Below are 14,994 nucleotides of genomic sequence, written 5' to 3'. Positions count from 1 at the left end.
GTTTAATTTCCTATCCTTTTTCATTTAAGCCTGAGTCTCATAGGAAGGGCCTTTGAAAACATCTTTTCATGGAGTGCATAACAATGCATCAGTTAAGTGGCTACGTGATAATTATTTCAATTCATAATTCTTCTCCTGATGGTGTTTAGATTGTTGATTACATTTTTCTTCATTCATATAATTTCAGTCTCTGAATAGCTCCTTAAAGTAGTGTCCCAGAAGCTCTTACTGGATAAATGGACTTGGTCATTTTTAAGGTTTCTGATAACTTTTCAAGTAGGATGTACCAGTTTATGTTTCCTCTAATAAGGCATGAATATGACACTCTCCTAACCCTTGTTTTTAACATGTACACATAGACCATTCAGAAAGGGTTAGAAATGACCAAGCAGAAAAGAATAGCAGGTTATAGCTTTTCCTGGAGTGCACTTGGGAACACTGTGGGCTGACAGATACATGAGCTCGGGGAATACAAAGTGTTTTTCTCAGGTGGCCTGTGATGCTCTCATCTAACAGGCATCGGGCTTCTAGGCTCCTGCTCCAAGTAGACACTTCTCCAACATTACTGATGGATGACTGATTGCCCAGAGCTGATGGTCTCAAGGCAAACAACAAAAAAGAAAGAAAAAAAAAAACCCCACAGGCAGGGTTTTCTTTCATTTTAGCCACACCTCTTCTGTGGTTGAATACATCGGCTCTACTTCCATTGAAAATGCAACTTTTTGGTTGGTGTGAAAATCTGTGTCAGGAAATGCCCCCAAGAGAACAAAACATGTATCAGGCGATAATGGGTGCTGATACTGGAAGCAACAATTGTCTCCTTTTCTCCCCCCTGACTCCCACTCAACCATAGTAAAATTTAATATATGTGTCAGGTTTCCTGCAATTTATAGAAAATGAAACTCTTTGGGGGAAGATAACACTCAAGTGTCCATATGATTTCATGCTGCTGTCTCAACTTAGATCTAAAGCTAATGTCATACATTCTCCTGGGGAGATGTAGGCAGAATATGCTGGTTCACAATGATTGTGTCCTCATGACTGATATTTTTGATGGACCTGAGTGTGCCTGTGCTCTCAGAAACCACCCCCTTCTGTGACCACAAGAAATAGGCCCATCTTTTAAGATGGGAATAATGTTTGCTTCACTAAGCACTGTTTCTTAAAATCATTTTTAAATTTGAAGTCTTATTGATGAACTTTTGTGTCATATCTTACTGTGCAAAAAAAGTTTAATATAGTCTGACTCCCAAAATATGCCCCAAGTTTAATGGAATATGGGTGGTCCTTGAAGCTTTTAATGATTTTTTAAATTTTTTATTTCCCTCTCTCAGCATTCATTTGTAGGCCCTTTTGAAAATTTTAAAATTAAATTAAATTAAATTTTTTAATTTTTTAAAATATATTTTTAACCCTTTATCACACCACCAACTGAGGTGAAACAGCACTACATGTTGCCACTTCACCCAAAAGCAGTGTTTTCATTTTGCCCTTTCTTGATGGTTCAGTGAGTCATTAGGGAAAGACCCAATGAGTGCTTTTCAAAGGGGCCATTTGTAGGCCCTTTCTACCACTTGAGGGCTGAGTTGTAATACTTGAAGTCACCATGAGGGACACCATTGACAGACACTAAGAGAGTACGTAGCTGGACTACCATAACTGGGAAGGAAGAGGATGTTAGACCATAGTCTATGAATGACAATTAAAAGGACCATGGCTGTGCTGCTTATATAAGTCCAATGTGGAATAGGAGATATGACTGGCAATGCCTGTCTTCAGCGAGGTGATGTGTGGTCAGGTGAGGATGTAGAGTTACCTAGGTTGTGAAATCCAGCAAAGGGAACTAGCATCCATGCATGGGCTCAACCTCCCAAATATCTCCGTAATCTTTCTTTAAAAATTTTTTTGTTTATTCTATTACAGTTGTCCCAATCCCACCTCCCCTTCTTGCCTTTGGACTCCTTTGTCCAACCCAACCCCCATTCCCACAGTCCCTCCCCATGGCACTGTACATGTCCATGGGTCATTCATACATGTTTGTTCTTCTCTTCCCCTTCTTTCTACCATTCCACCCTCCCCAATTCCTCTGGCAGATGTCAGTCTGTTCCCTGTTTCCATGTTTCTGGTTCTGTTCTGCTTGTTACATTATTTTATTCACCAGATTCCTCTTATAAGTGAGATCATATGGTATTTGTCTGGCTTATTTCGCTGACTGGCTTATTTCAATTAGCATAATATTCTCCAGTTCCATCCATGTTGTCACAAAGGTAGAAATTACTTTCTCATTCTTTCTGGTGCATAGTATTCCACTGTGTAAATGTACCACGGTTTTAAAATCCATTCATCTACTGATGGGCACTTAGGCTGTTTCCAACACTTGGCTATTGTAAATTATCAAAACGAAATGGAACTGACTGTATGGGAGAACATATTTGCCAATGATACATTGAACAAGGGTCTAATCTCCAAAATATATAAAGAACTCATGTGACTCTGATGTGGACTCCAGCCTGTGGGGTCCATATGTTGTGGCTGCAATGAACAAATTCACACTGACTACAGAAGTCCTGTGGAGAGAAAGGGACTGCATGGGTGCTCTCTAAGTGAGAGAGAGGGCCCCAACCTCTGCCTGGACAAGCTTTTATTGCCTTTCTGGGTACATTACAAGAGAATGGTCCTCATTTACTATGCATAGGTTGTTGTAGGTGATTACCTTTTACAGATAACAAAGGAAAGAATGTTGCTAATTACTTCAAAGAAAAAGGATATTTGCAAATGCAAGGAGAAAGGTGATTGAACTGGTTACACTCCATACCTGGGAGGTTTAGCACAGACTTTAGGAAGCTACTTTAAAGATACACAGTAGCTGCCTCAATTCATGGTGAGGGAGTTTTAGCAAAAAGCAAGCCTCATAGCAGCCTAGGTACCACGCAGTCCTGATTCCCCATGGGAAAACCAATCTGTGGGCTTGGCTCCTGTGTGCCAACTCACTCCCCATCAGTTTTCCAAATCAGGGGCTGGGCTACATTCACCATGTCATGCAAATAGGTTCCCTATATAACTCAACACCAGGAAGACAAATTAAAGCAATTTTCAACAAGTGTGCTGCAAGAATTTTTAAAACACGCAATACCTGACTATTTAGTCAGGGGCACTGACCTCTTTTCCCTAAGATTGTCAAATTAAAAAATGACAACAGCCAATACAACCATAGCATTTGTTGTGCTGTGAATGAATTAAAATTATACCTATTTTTGCCACATCAGCAAAATAAATATCTTTTGGTGTACCACAAGATGAAAAAGGTTGAAAAATGTTGAGGTAGACACCAGAAAACCTCTTATTGGGAGTAACACAGTGTGGCATTTGAAGCACTGAGTGGGATAATTGGACTATTCCTCTTAGTTGCTCTTTCAAGCCCATGGAATTTCAGTAATTCTATGATTTGTAAATTATTTTAAAGTGCCTTTTTTGGGGGGGGAGAGGAGGAGGTCTGATAAAAAAGGCTAATAAGAAAGAAATGAAATATTCTGTCAAAGATGAATGTTTTAAATGTCCAGTCTAGGTAGAAGGATGTGTGCATGTGTGAATGCTGTGACCCAGAGTACCAGTGGGGATGACATTCATTCACTCACTCAACAAATGTTTCCTCTGCTGGAGACACAGCAGAGAAGAAAACAAGGTCCTCCCCTCAAAAATCTTCATTCAAATAGACAATAAAATCAAGATACATCATAATAAATGAGTACTAATAGACAGCAATGGGGGTAGACAGGATGGCTTTTTTAGCTGGAGTAATCAGAGTAGCCTTACCTAAGAGGGTGGCCTTTAATATGAGATTCGAATGACAAGAAGGAGAAGTTGGGCAAAGATCTGATGAAAGAGGATGCAGGGAAGGATGGATCCATAAATGGAAGTGCTAGGGCAGAAGCAAGCTGGGCACATTGGAAGAGAAAAGAGAAGGCCAGCACAGATGGCCCAGAGTGAGAGGGAGAGAGGGTGCATGGTGAGGCTGCAGAGACTGGCGAGACCAGATCAAGGATGAGCTGTAGCTATGCTGAAGAAGTGCGGTGTCATCCAGTGATGTGCGTAGTCCTGAAGGTTTGGAGTAGACAAGTTGCCTCCTCAGATTTTGGGTTTGCCCTCATATCCTTATAAGTAATACCCTTTAGATCTGTCTACCCCAAGACTCACCATAGTCCCTTCCAATTGTCCTCACACACATCTTCCCTCTTTTCCTGGTTAGTCGAGAATTCTCCTTGTGCTACTCAAAACCATTCCAAATAAATACCTTTAAAAGCATTGGCTTAAAGAAAAGTATTTCTAGAAGCTGGAAGCATTGTGCAAAAGCTCATAGTTTAAATCAATGACAATGACAACAAAAGGCTAACTAATGTATCAATTCATATATATTTTAAAATTCCCTATTCTCCTTTATGTAATTACAGAAAAATCATGTTTTCTCCTTTAAGACCTTTTATAGAGAAGGTAAACATATAAAATAAGCCAACCCCATCTTGCACGACCATAAACAAATCCAACCTTCCTAACATTTCTGAATATGTCCAGAGTGCTTACATGTCCTGATGTCCTCCATTTTACTCTGAAGTGTTGCTTCTAGACCTGCCCCTGTAACTATTGGGTGTTTTGTGTCCACTTCTTCTTGTCATTTAATTCCCTTCCTTCTCTTTGTCTTAAGACATTGGCATAACTCCTTTCTTCATCCCCAAGACAGGGCTAATATAGGCTAGAAGCAAGTTGTGGTGGATAATAAACCTTACCTGAAACCTGAAGCTATTGTAATGTCATGTCAACCCAGTTGATGATAGTTTTGGCTGAAAGAGGATGTCACTGCCCCTGGAACTGAGTACCCACCCTCTGTCAGAGAAGGTCCTTCTTGACTGTTGCTCACTGTGAAGTCACACTGCTGTCTTGTGGAAAAAGCATGGTCCAATTTTTCTCATGCAGTCTTTTCCACCAGTATTGTGACCTCAAGTTTTTTGTTTCTTGCCCTGGTGAGGGAATCTGCACTGTTTCCTAGCATCCTTGCTGTGGGTTGAATTGTGTCCCCTGAAAATTCAGATGTTGAGGTCCTAACCCTCAGGACCTCAGACTGTGACTGCATTTGATTAAATGGCAAGAGGTAGTTAAGTTAAAATGATGCCATTAGGATGGCCCTAATCCATTATGACTGGCCTCTCTATGAGAATGTGAACTTTGGAAGCAGTCACACACACAAAGGGAGAATGCTGTGTGAACATAAAGATGGCCATCTACAAGCCAAGGGCAGAGGTTTCAGATGAGACCAACCCTGCTCACACCTAGACCTTGGACTTCTAGCCTCCAGAGCTGTGAGAAAATAAATTGCTGTTTTTAAGTCACACAATCTGTGATACTTTGTTAGAGCAACCCTAGCAAGCTAATGCAACCCTCCAACCTCCTTTCCATACCTTTGCCATGTTTTTCAGAGTTGCCCTCTCCCTCAATAAGGCATTCATTTGGGTGAATAAACCAAACACTTATCATCACAGCCTGCAATGTTTGTATTCTATTATTTCTGTTCATGGCCAAATTAGCTAAGATCAAATAGAAATTTGAATGGCAATAGCATATCCTAGAGGACTGTTTAACTGATTCTCTTGTAGGAAAAGGAAAAATCTGCCCTAGAGATTTGTTCACATCTCAAAAACAAATAAAATAAAATAAATTGGGGCATTCTTTGAGTAGCCAGCTTCTCTCCTGTCTCTGGCCATCAGTGCCTCAGAAGCACTGACGTTTGGCCTCAGGGTGCTCCGCTGATTTCCTCTACAAGCCCAGGTCTGAGTTAACACTCTTCTTGAGCTCCAAAAGCACCCATCTGCAAATATTGATGTCCTTGGTATGACAACCATCCCAGGGCTTTTCACACTCCCTCTCAGTGTCTTGTAAGATGGGCAAAGTCATTCCATGCACATTTGTGGCCAATGAGAATGCCAATGCAAGAGTTGTGCTGCTGAATTCTCTGCTGAACCAGTGTGTGCCCCTCCCACCTCAGCCACCCAATCAGGCCAGGCTAAATGCCGCACGTTATGAAGGCCTTCTAGAATATTTCTTTTCCAAGCCCTCTGCAAAGAACTGGAAATACTTTATCCCATTTGGTTCTCACCACCACCCTAAGATATGACTATCCATTTTACAGAGGATAAAAGGGAGCTTAGGTAGACTTCTGGGGCTCACCCAGAGTGACAAGTAGTAGAAGGTTGTGCTGGGCTCATGGCCCAGGTTTCTGTAAAACTCAGTTGTAAGCCTTCCTAGATTTCTGCAGCCTTCACTCATCACTCACTCCTCTCAACCCCTGTATCAAATGTTCCTGGAACCACTCAGCACTAAATTGTAGCTCACTTTGAATTGCTCCCTGATTAGTTAAGTGTGCTTGTCTAGTGTCCTTGGTTATATCCTCTCTCTTCTGTGATAGAGACAGTACTTATACCAGGTGTACTCAGAGGAAACTGAAAGCTTCTGATTTCCTAGGAGCTCATGGAAACCTTTTGGTACTTTTCTTTGTAATCTCTTATCAAAATAAACACTGAACGAGGGGTCGTTGGTGGAAATTGTTAGGAAGGCAGTGTAAGGTGCAATGGAGTTGTGGCCTAATACTTAGAGTATCACAATGCTCATCTCATCTCCCAACTCTCGCTAGCTCTTTGGCCCTAGATGAGTTAGTGTAATTCCCCAGAGCCTTAGTTTCCTCATGTGTAAAACAGGGATGATAAATGTCACCTCACTGACTCGTGAGAATTGTAGGTGGGACTAGACCTGAACATGCTTCATAAACTGTAAAATGCTATTCACATATAAGAGATTATACACTTCAGCATTAGTAGCTTTATTATCAGTATTGACCAACAATGAATGACATGTCTCAGTGATCTTATTTTTCTCCATTAAAAAAAAAAAGGAATGTGGTAGTTCACAAAGTTTCTTCTTGTTTTAACTCCCTACACATTTCTCCTTGTGGTGGTGGGGAGAATGTGTGGGGCTGGTCTGTGTGGGCAAGACCTTTGGAGGCGAGAACTGATGCCTCACACTCAAAGGGCTCATCCCTCACACCCCTCTTGCCAGCAGCAGGATCCCATCTCACGCGGGGGCTGTCTGTGTCTGCAGGGAGGAGGTGGTGTGGTTATATCAGTCATGTTGTCACCACTGCAGATGGAGAAATGCCATTGCCCATGAGCTTACAGTTCTTGTGACTTTTTCGTGTCTCATGTGTGTCTACGTTAACTCACAACTGCATGCTGATGTCTTTCAGCTCTTGTCCCACACAGAAAAACAAAATCTGAAGATAAATATTTTCTCATATTCCTTTCTTTCAAAGTACATTTTTTCTAAGATATCTTCCCTATACTCCAGAACACAAATTCCTTGGCATTTCTCTCTTCTTCTGACACAAGAGGTGTGAATAGGACATGTTGGATGGAGGTGGAAATGGAACAAATGTACCACAAATGAACTGATAAAACGCACTTCCATTTAACATGTAACAGAAGCCCCAAGAGTGCTAAAAGGGTCTGGGAATCTCTGCCAGCCGCATTAGAGATGGACACCAAAGTGCCATGGCTCTGTGTTCCTTGACCTTGTTGCAGCCTAATTAATGTTTTGAATAGAGGGAAGCAAAGTGGGCCCTGATCACAGAGGTTTGGCCTCTTCTCTGACAGTGGTGACAGCAGTGAAAAATGATTTTGGTACTAGCATGCTCAGAGAGTGAAAGTCTGCTTTCTTCAGAGAAAATAACTGGCAATTTAGTAAACATGTAAAAATGCCTAGTCTCCTCATAACTGCAGAGGCTAAATGGGAAGGTCCGCAGGGCTGAAGTGACTTTGGGGGACCACAGCCCTCATGAGTCCCAGCTATGCTTCTTGAGTTATCTTTGACACACAGATTATTGTACAGCCTATTCCAAGAAAGCCCCCAAACTTCAGTGGCTCCAAAATATCTATGGAAAACAGATGTCATTCTTTGGTCTGCATTCCAAAATCCTTCACAATTTGTTTCCAGACCGTCTTTCTGGGCATAACACTTTCTCTAATCCTCTAGGTGTCCCATATTCTGGCTGTCCAAGTCACCTAGCATTTTTCACCTATTCAAACAATTTACATCTCCTTGCTTTTTAACCCCACTGTTCCCCCAACCTCAAAGAACCTTCTAGATATTGAAATTCTTTTCTTTTTTAAAGTCCTCATTGAAATGCCATTTTCTTCCCAGCATTGCTCTTGAATTCCCAACTGGAATATTCACCCCATATTTAATATTTAGTAGTTCATTATTTATACCATTATGGAGTATTTCATTCTGACTTACTTTGAGGTTGTGAAGCATCTGTCCCCTCCCCCACCAACCTCCTTTATTTAAAAATAAAATTTTAATGAAGTAGGTCAGGCTCATTCACTCATTTATCTGCTGAACAAGAACAACAACAAAAACGAATGGATCCATACTAATAAACTAGTGCCTCGGCAGCCTACTTAATTCTTACCCAAATATGTATTTGAAATAGCATCTTCCCTTTTTGATCAGAAGCCACTTGAAGACAAAAATCATGCTATACACCTTCGAATTCCTTAGCTCCTTTTCAGGGGTGGGCACTTTATAAACATGTAGTAGATGGATGGATGGATGGATGGATGAATGGACAGGTGACTGAGGCAGTAGCAGAAACCGATGGAATAAATTGTGAACACAGGGTATTATCTACCTTAAGACCATTGCTTTTCCTGGGAACCATTATGGTGTGTGTGCTGAATATCTGCTGGTTTTGTCATTCTTCTTCTGTGCTTCACAGCCCTTTGTTTTGGGAACCCTCTCTTACTTATTCCATAATAATCTGCTTAGTTACGAGGCTTGGCTGGACTTACTCATTCTCAAATTTTGGCACACAATCCAGGCCTGACAGAGTACCCCATTCGCCTGGGTGCAGGGATTGGTTCAGGGATGGAAATGATCCAAACCAGAACAGTTAGACTTTCCCCACAACATTCAATGAAGGGAGTGAATGAAGCTGTTTTGGGATTCTGAGTGTGAGGGTGATGTGAGCTAACTCACAGCAGCCTTTGTTTCCCACCATTAGAGGAAGAGCTTATATAAAGAATAAAGCCAGGCTGGAAAAAAGGTGAAATTCAAGGACAGAGAGGGGGAGAGATGAGGATATTGTATTTAAATCATGAGGTCTAGACCAGCATGAGCAAATAAATTTCTATATTTATTTATAGTTTTGCATTAGTTAAATACTTAGAAATAATAGAATTCTAATGAACACAGGAAGATCTAAAGAAAATCTTTAGATCACTTTGTAATACATACATGTATCTCAGAAAAATCACTGAAGTCAAATGGAAATTTAGCTACCAGGATATGGGGTAAAAATCCCTCATGAATTAAAGCATATAACAATCATTACCTCCATGTTTTCCCTTCAGCATCTTCAAGTCCTCTTTTTTAAAAAAAGAATTTGTTGCTTTTTCCCTAATTTTATTGAGATATAATTTACATACAACATTGTATTAGTTTAAGGCATACTTCATAATGATTTGTTATATGTATATACTATAAAATGATTACCACCATAGTTTAGTTGGACTTTATCACTTCACAAAGATACATTTTTTAATTGCAAAAAACTTGCAAGTCCTTTTTTTTCATTGAATTTATTTTATTTTTTCCAATTTTTTATTTAATTATTTTTCAAGTATAGTTTTCTGTCTATTACTCCCATCCCATCCCACCCCCGTGCCCCCCCTCCCGTTTCCACCCTTCTCAGTTGTTGTCCATGTATCCTTTATATATGTTCCTCTAAATCCCACTGCTATTTCCCCTGAAATTCCCTCCCCTCTCCCCTCTGGTCTATGTCAGCCTGTTCTCTATTTCAGTGTATTTGGTTATATTTTGCTTGCTTGTTTGTTTTGTTGTTTAGCTTCCTGTTAAAGGTGAGATCATATGGTATTTGTCCTTCAACACCTGGCTTATTTCACTCAGCATAATGCTTTCCAGTTCCATCCATGATGTTGCAAAAGGTAGAAGCTCCTTCTTTCTTTCTGCAGCATAGAATTCCATTGTGTATATGTACTATAGTTTTTTGATCCATTCATTTACTGATGGGCACCTAGGTTGCTTCTAACTCTTGGCTATTGTAAATTGTGCTGCTATGAACATTGGGATGCATAGGTTCTTTGGGATTGGTGTTTTAGGGTTCTTAGGATACAATCCTAGCAGTGGAATTGCTGGGTCAAAAAGCAAGTCCAATTTTAGTTTTCTGAGAAAATTCCATGCCGCCGCCCGCGGCAGCAAGGTGGTCGCGAGGTGAGGCGATGGACTTAACTTAATTAAAAGAATGGAGAGGTCCAAGTGCTCTTGCTGGCAAATGGCGAGTTTATTCAAGGAACTGCTGGCTTATATGCAGAACTACAGTGGCCTGAGAACAATGCTGTTTTACAAAAGTTTGTACATTCCCGAAGGCTATCAAGAGGGCAAGATGTTCTCACATCCTGAGAACATTAGCCCACAGATAGCAGTGTCCTCAAGATTATCACTTTCCTGGAACATGACGCACATGCCAAGACCTTGTTCTTTCCTTCAAGGCTGAGAAGGAGAAGGTCCGGAAGATGTCAAGATACCCGCCGGCTCCAGGGACCAGAAACCAAGTCCCGCCACCGTTTTCACAGTGGGGGCTCTGTCCGTGGTCCCCTGCGGCCTGGTGGGCTCCCACATCTCCCCCTTCTTTATTTTATATATCGAACCGGCTCCACATTCCTCGTCATGTCCAGCTTATGTCTTTTGAGGTCTACGTACAAGCCACTGATTTGTTTGATAAAAAACCGAATGATGCAAGGTATACATAACAAAAGCATAATAACGAAGATACCAAAACCTATCCAACTATAAAGAACATGTCCAAAAGAGGGAAACTGCTTAGATAAAGCGGACAAGAAATTCTGAGCATCTCGAGCAATATCTATGTTTAAAGGAGGAGCATTTATCAAATCTTGAATCTCTTTATGTAACGTAATAAGGTCTAAGGATGAATTGCAATTATGCCAAATTCCTAACAAATGGTTGCGAACCTTTTCCCATGGAAACTTAGTTGAATTATAGGGAAAAGGGGTAACACATATATGGGAAAACATGAAATGACATCTTAAAGAAGATCGAACCTCAAGTGATTTTAACTCTTCTCCAACAATTCTAACAGTATCATACAAGGCGTTCAATTTCTGTTCTACTTTTCGGTCCCAGTCTTCCTGGGTCTGGAAGGCAACAGAGACATTATGTGCTAGTTCGTTAACAAAGTCTGCTGTTTGTACACTTTCAGTTAGGGCAACAGCAGCTGTAGTTGCCGTCGCAATGAGGGCAATTAAGGTGGTAATTCCTGCAATAAGCGTCCCTATAAATCTTTTTGATCGGGCTAAAATCAAATCGTTAGTAGCCTTAATAATAGCATACCCTGGATCATTAAACCAGGGGATGGTAAGGTTAACAGGTAGAAAGGTGAAGGCAGGTTGCTTAATAACAGCAAATGATGTAACATTCATTGATGCATTTAAACAATTGGTTAGGAAGCAGTTATGACAGCTTAAGTTATACTTTTGATCATATATAAGTTGAACATTTCCGGCTACAAAAGCATATGGATCTGGAACGCAAGCAATAATTGAAACATTTTTCTGAGTCCCCGAAACATTCATAGCGTCCTGGTCTCCAAGGTGAACCCATTGAACATCTCTTTTAGCTACAGTGACATATTGAAGGGCAGCAACCGCTTTCCATAACATATTTTGAAATGTACGGTTATTTCTAGTCCATATACCATACAGCAAGTTCATTGGTCTGAATGTTGTGGGGCGGTAATCACTCCAGTCACAAAGCCCTTGATCACAGATGGTATAGTTGAGATGGCACATTCTCCAAGCAGGTCCCAATTGACTTGGGGATGGTGTTTTCTGCTTGCACAATGGGATATCAGGTGGGGGATCTCCTGGTCCTACAATGGTAGTTGAGACATTTCGTCGTAGGTATAGTAAGTCCACTCCCCAGTGAGTCCCGTTAGTGAAATTCCCATCCCAATCAGCATATCTAGAGATAAGAGTGCAGTTATTATTGTCTAATGAAAAACAGATGGGCAAAGTAGTAGATAATCCTGTGTAGTTATAAAGCGTAGATATTGGGATAACATGTCCTATAGAAGGAGGTCCTAAAACTTTAGTATTGTTAACATAAACAGGAACAAAGTCATTATCGTTCCAGGTCACAGGATGCATCATTGGAGGATTAGGGACAAAAGCCCAATATTCCTCAGTCTTCACTTGAATCCTCAGCATCCACAAAAGGCTCAGCAAAATCGCCAGACGTTGGCGTCTTCTCCGAGCTCGCTCCGGGTGGCTGAGGCGAGGCTGCATCGTCAAGCGTGCTAGCCGTCCCCGCAGCCGGTTCGTTTTGCTTCTGGGCATGTCGGACACAACGTTCAGGAAGCCAACGAGGGGCTTCTGCGTCTGTTGGAAAAACACAAACATGCCCCCTGCCCCAAACTAAAACTGGGTCAGGTCCATGACGAGAGCCATCTATGGGGTCTCTCCAATAAACCAACGGGTAATGTCGCATACGCGGCCCCCAATGCCGATCAGCCGCGGAGCGTCCTTCTGCATCCAAAGTTAAAAAGTTAAGAACAAATAAGGAATGTGACACTAACAGTTTAGGAGAATGAGGATCATACCATCTCCCCCCTTTTAATTTAGAGAACTGATGTTTGAGGGAAAGATGAGTACGTTCAATGATACCTTGTCCTTGTGGGTTGTGAGGTATACCTGTTTTATGTAAAATCTGAAATGAAGCACAAAAAGAAGCGAAACTTTTACTAGTATACGCTGGGGCATTATCTGTCTTCAAGACCTTAGGAACTCCAAGGATTGAAAAACAAAAGAGAAGGTGAGTAATAACATTGCGTACATTTTCACCTGTGAGAGGAGAAGCGCAGATAAAATGAGAACAGGTATCAACGGTGACATGTAAGTAACGTAATCGTCCAAACGCTGGGCAGTGGGTAACGTCCATCTGCCAAAGATCATTGGGTTTAAGACCACGAGGGTTGATACCATAATGAGGCACGGGGAGAAGCTGAGCGCACGTAGAACATGATTTAACAATTTGACGGGCAGCTTCTCGGGTGAGACGGAATTGATAACGAAGAGAGCGAGCAGATTGATGATGCAGGGCATGAGAAGATGTAGCCTTTTGCTCCTGTGAAAGGAAAATTTGCGTAAAAGTATCTGCAGTTTGATTACCATGGGCAAGGGGTCCAGGAAGGGAGGAATGTCCTCGAATGTGACCAATGAAACAGGGAAACTGTCGTTTCTGTAAAAGTTGTTGAATATCTGAGAAAAGCTGAGAAATCGTATGATTAGAGGTATGAATTAAAGGAACAGTTTCTAAAACAGCCATAGCTCGAACAACATATTGGCTATCTGTGTAAAGATTAAATGGTTGATTATATAGGGCAAGAGCTTGGCTGACAGCAAATAGTTCCACTTCTTGAGCTGAAACATAAGGGGTGGTCCAGATGAGAGGCTTGGTAGGAGTAAGTAGAACAGCACGTCCATTAGAAGATCCATCTGTGAATAGGGTAAAGGAAGTTGATAAAGGTTCAGAAGTGACAATGTTAGGAAAAATAAATCGTGCAGTATGGGCAAATTGTAAAATTTTATCAGCGGGCAGATGATGAGAGATGGTTCCAGCAAAACCTTCAAAGGCAAGAGCAAAAATGTCGTTAAAGTTAAGAAGCCAGTTAAGTTGTTCAGCGGTATAAGGTATAACAATAACAGTGGGATCATGTCCTAAAACTTGGAGAGAGATTTTGCGCCCTTGCTGGATGCGTTCTGCTACCAGAGAGGGATAGGGACTCAAAACTTTCTTTGGAGTAGACGATCCATGGATCCATTGCAATACACCTTCTTGATATAAAACTCCTGTTGGGGTTAAGGTAGTAGGAAGAATAATCAAGGACCACGGTCGTGAAATATCACAATATGTGAGTTGAGCTGTTAATAAAGCATTTTCTACAGACTGTAAAGCCTTCTTTGCTTCTGGAGTCATGGATCTAGGAGACGAGGGATTAGGGTCTCCTAAAAGAAGATTAAACAAGGGTTTTAAGTCACCAGTAGATAATTTAAGTGAAGGGCGGATCCAATTGAGTTCCCCTAGAAAGGTTTGAAAATCATGTAAAGTTTTTAATTGAGAAGTATCAATGGTTAGTTTCTGCGGAGAGAAGGAAGAGGGTTTTAATGAATACCCTAGGTAAGAAAATGGATAGGTATTTTGTACCTTATCAGTAGCGATCTGCAATCCTGATTGGGATAAGGCTTGTTGTATATGCTGGAAAGTTGAATACAAATAAGACTCGCTTTCATGAGCTAATAGAATGTCATCCATGTAATGGATGATTAATGCAAGAGGAAACTGATCTCGAGTTTGTTGAATAGCTTGTTGCACAAACTTTTGACATAGGGACTTGAACCCTGAACCCTCAGATTAAAAGTCTGATGCTCTACCAACTGAGCTATCCGGGCTCCGCTTGACCTGCTAGATCTCCCCAATCTGCTTCATCAGGGTTTGGCGGCCCCGATTGAACAGTCGCCACCTTAAAATCAGTCGCCACCTTAAGATCAGTCACCACCTTAAGATTAGTCGCCACCTTAAGATTAGGTTCTTCATACCGCGCCTCCCAAGTCGGAGGAGGCAGAGCAGTTGGCACTGGAGGCAGAGGGCGAGAAAGATCCTCTGCCGAATGAATGGCTGGCAAACTGCCACGAGTCCCTCGTTCCCATTTTTCAAGCTCAGAATCTCCCCTAAGACAATCTCTTACTAGTGTCCACAAAGAAAACGCATCAACAGGAGTTTTCTCTGGACCGTGAGCACGGTAGTGTTCACGAATACGTTCTCCTACCTTTTTCCAAGTTTCCATATTAATAGTAC

The 14,994-nt window shown here is 41.3% G+C and overlaps 1 non-coding gene across 1 annotated transcript; it reads right to left on the bottom strand.

Annotated features, from left to right (window-relative positions):
* Positions 1 to 1,414: 1,414 nt before the first annotated feature.
* On the bottom strand, positions 1,415 to 1,550 carry LOC118998888 (small nucleolar RNA SNORA21). Its single transcript, XR_005068978.1, has one exon. It is a non-coding gene; the product is annotated as a small nucleolar RNA SNORA21 (small nucleolar RNA).
* Between the last annotated feature and the right edge of the window lie 13,444 nt (positions 1,551 to 14,994).

This window comes from Sturnira hondurensis, unplaced genomic scaffold (genome assembly GCF_014824575.4).
Source record: "Sturnira hondurensis isolate 20B ecotype Veracruz unplaced genomic scaffold, ASM1482457v3 Scaffold0001120, whole genome shotgun sequence".
Lineage (NCBI taxonomy): Eukaryota > Metazoa > Chordata > Mammalia > Chiroptera > Phyllostomidae > Sturnira > Sturnira hondurensis.
The sequence above is the reverse complement of the archived record's forward strand: the minus strand, read 5'-3'. Positions and strand labels throughout refer to the sequence as shown.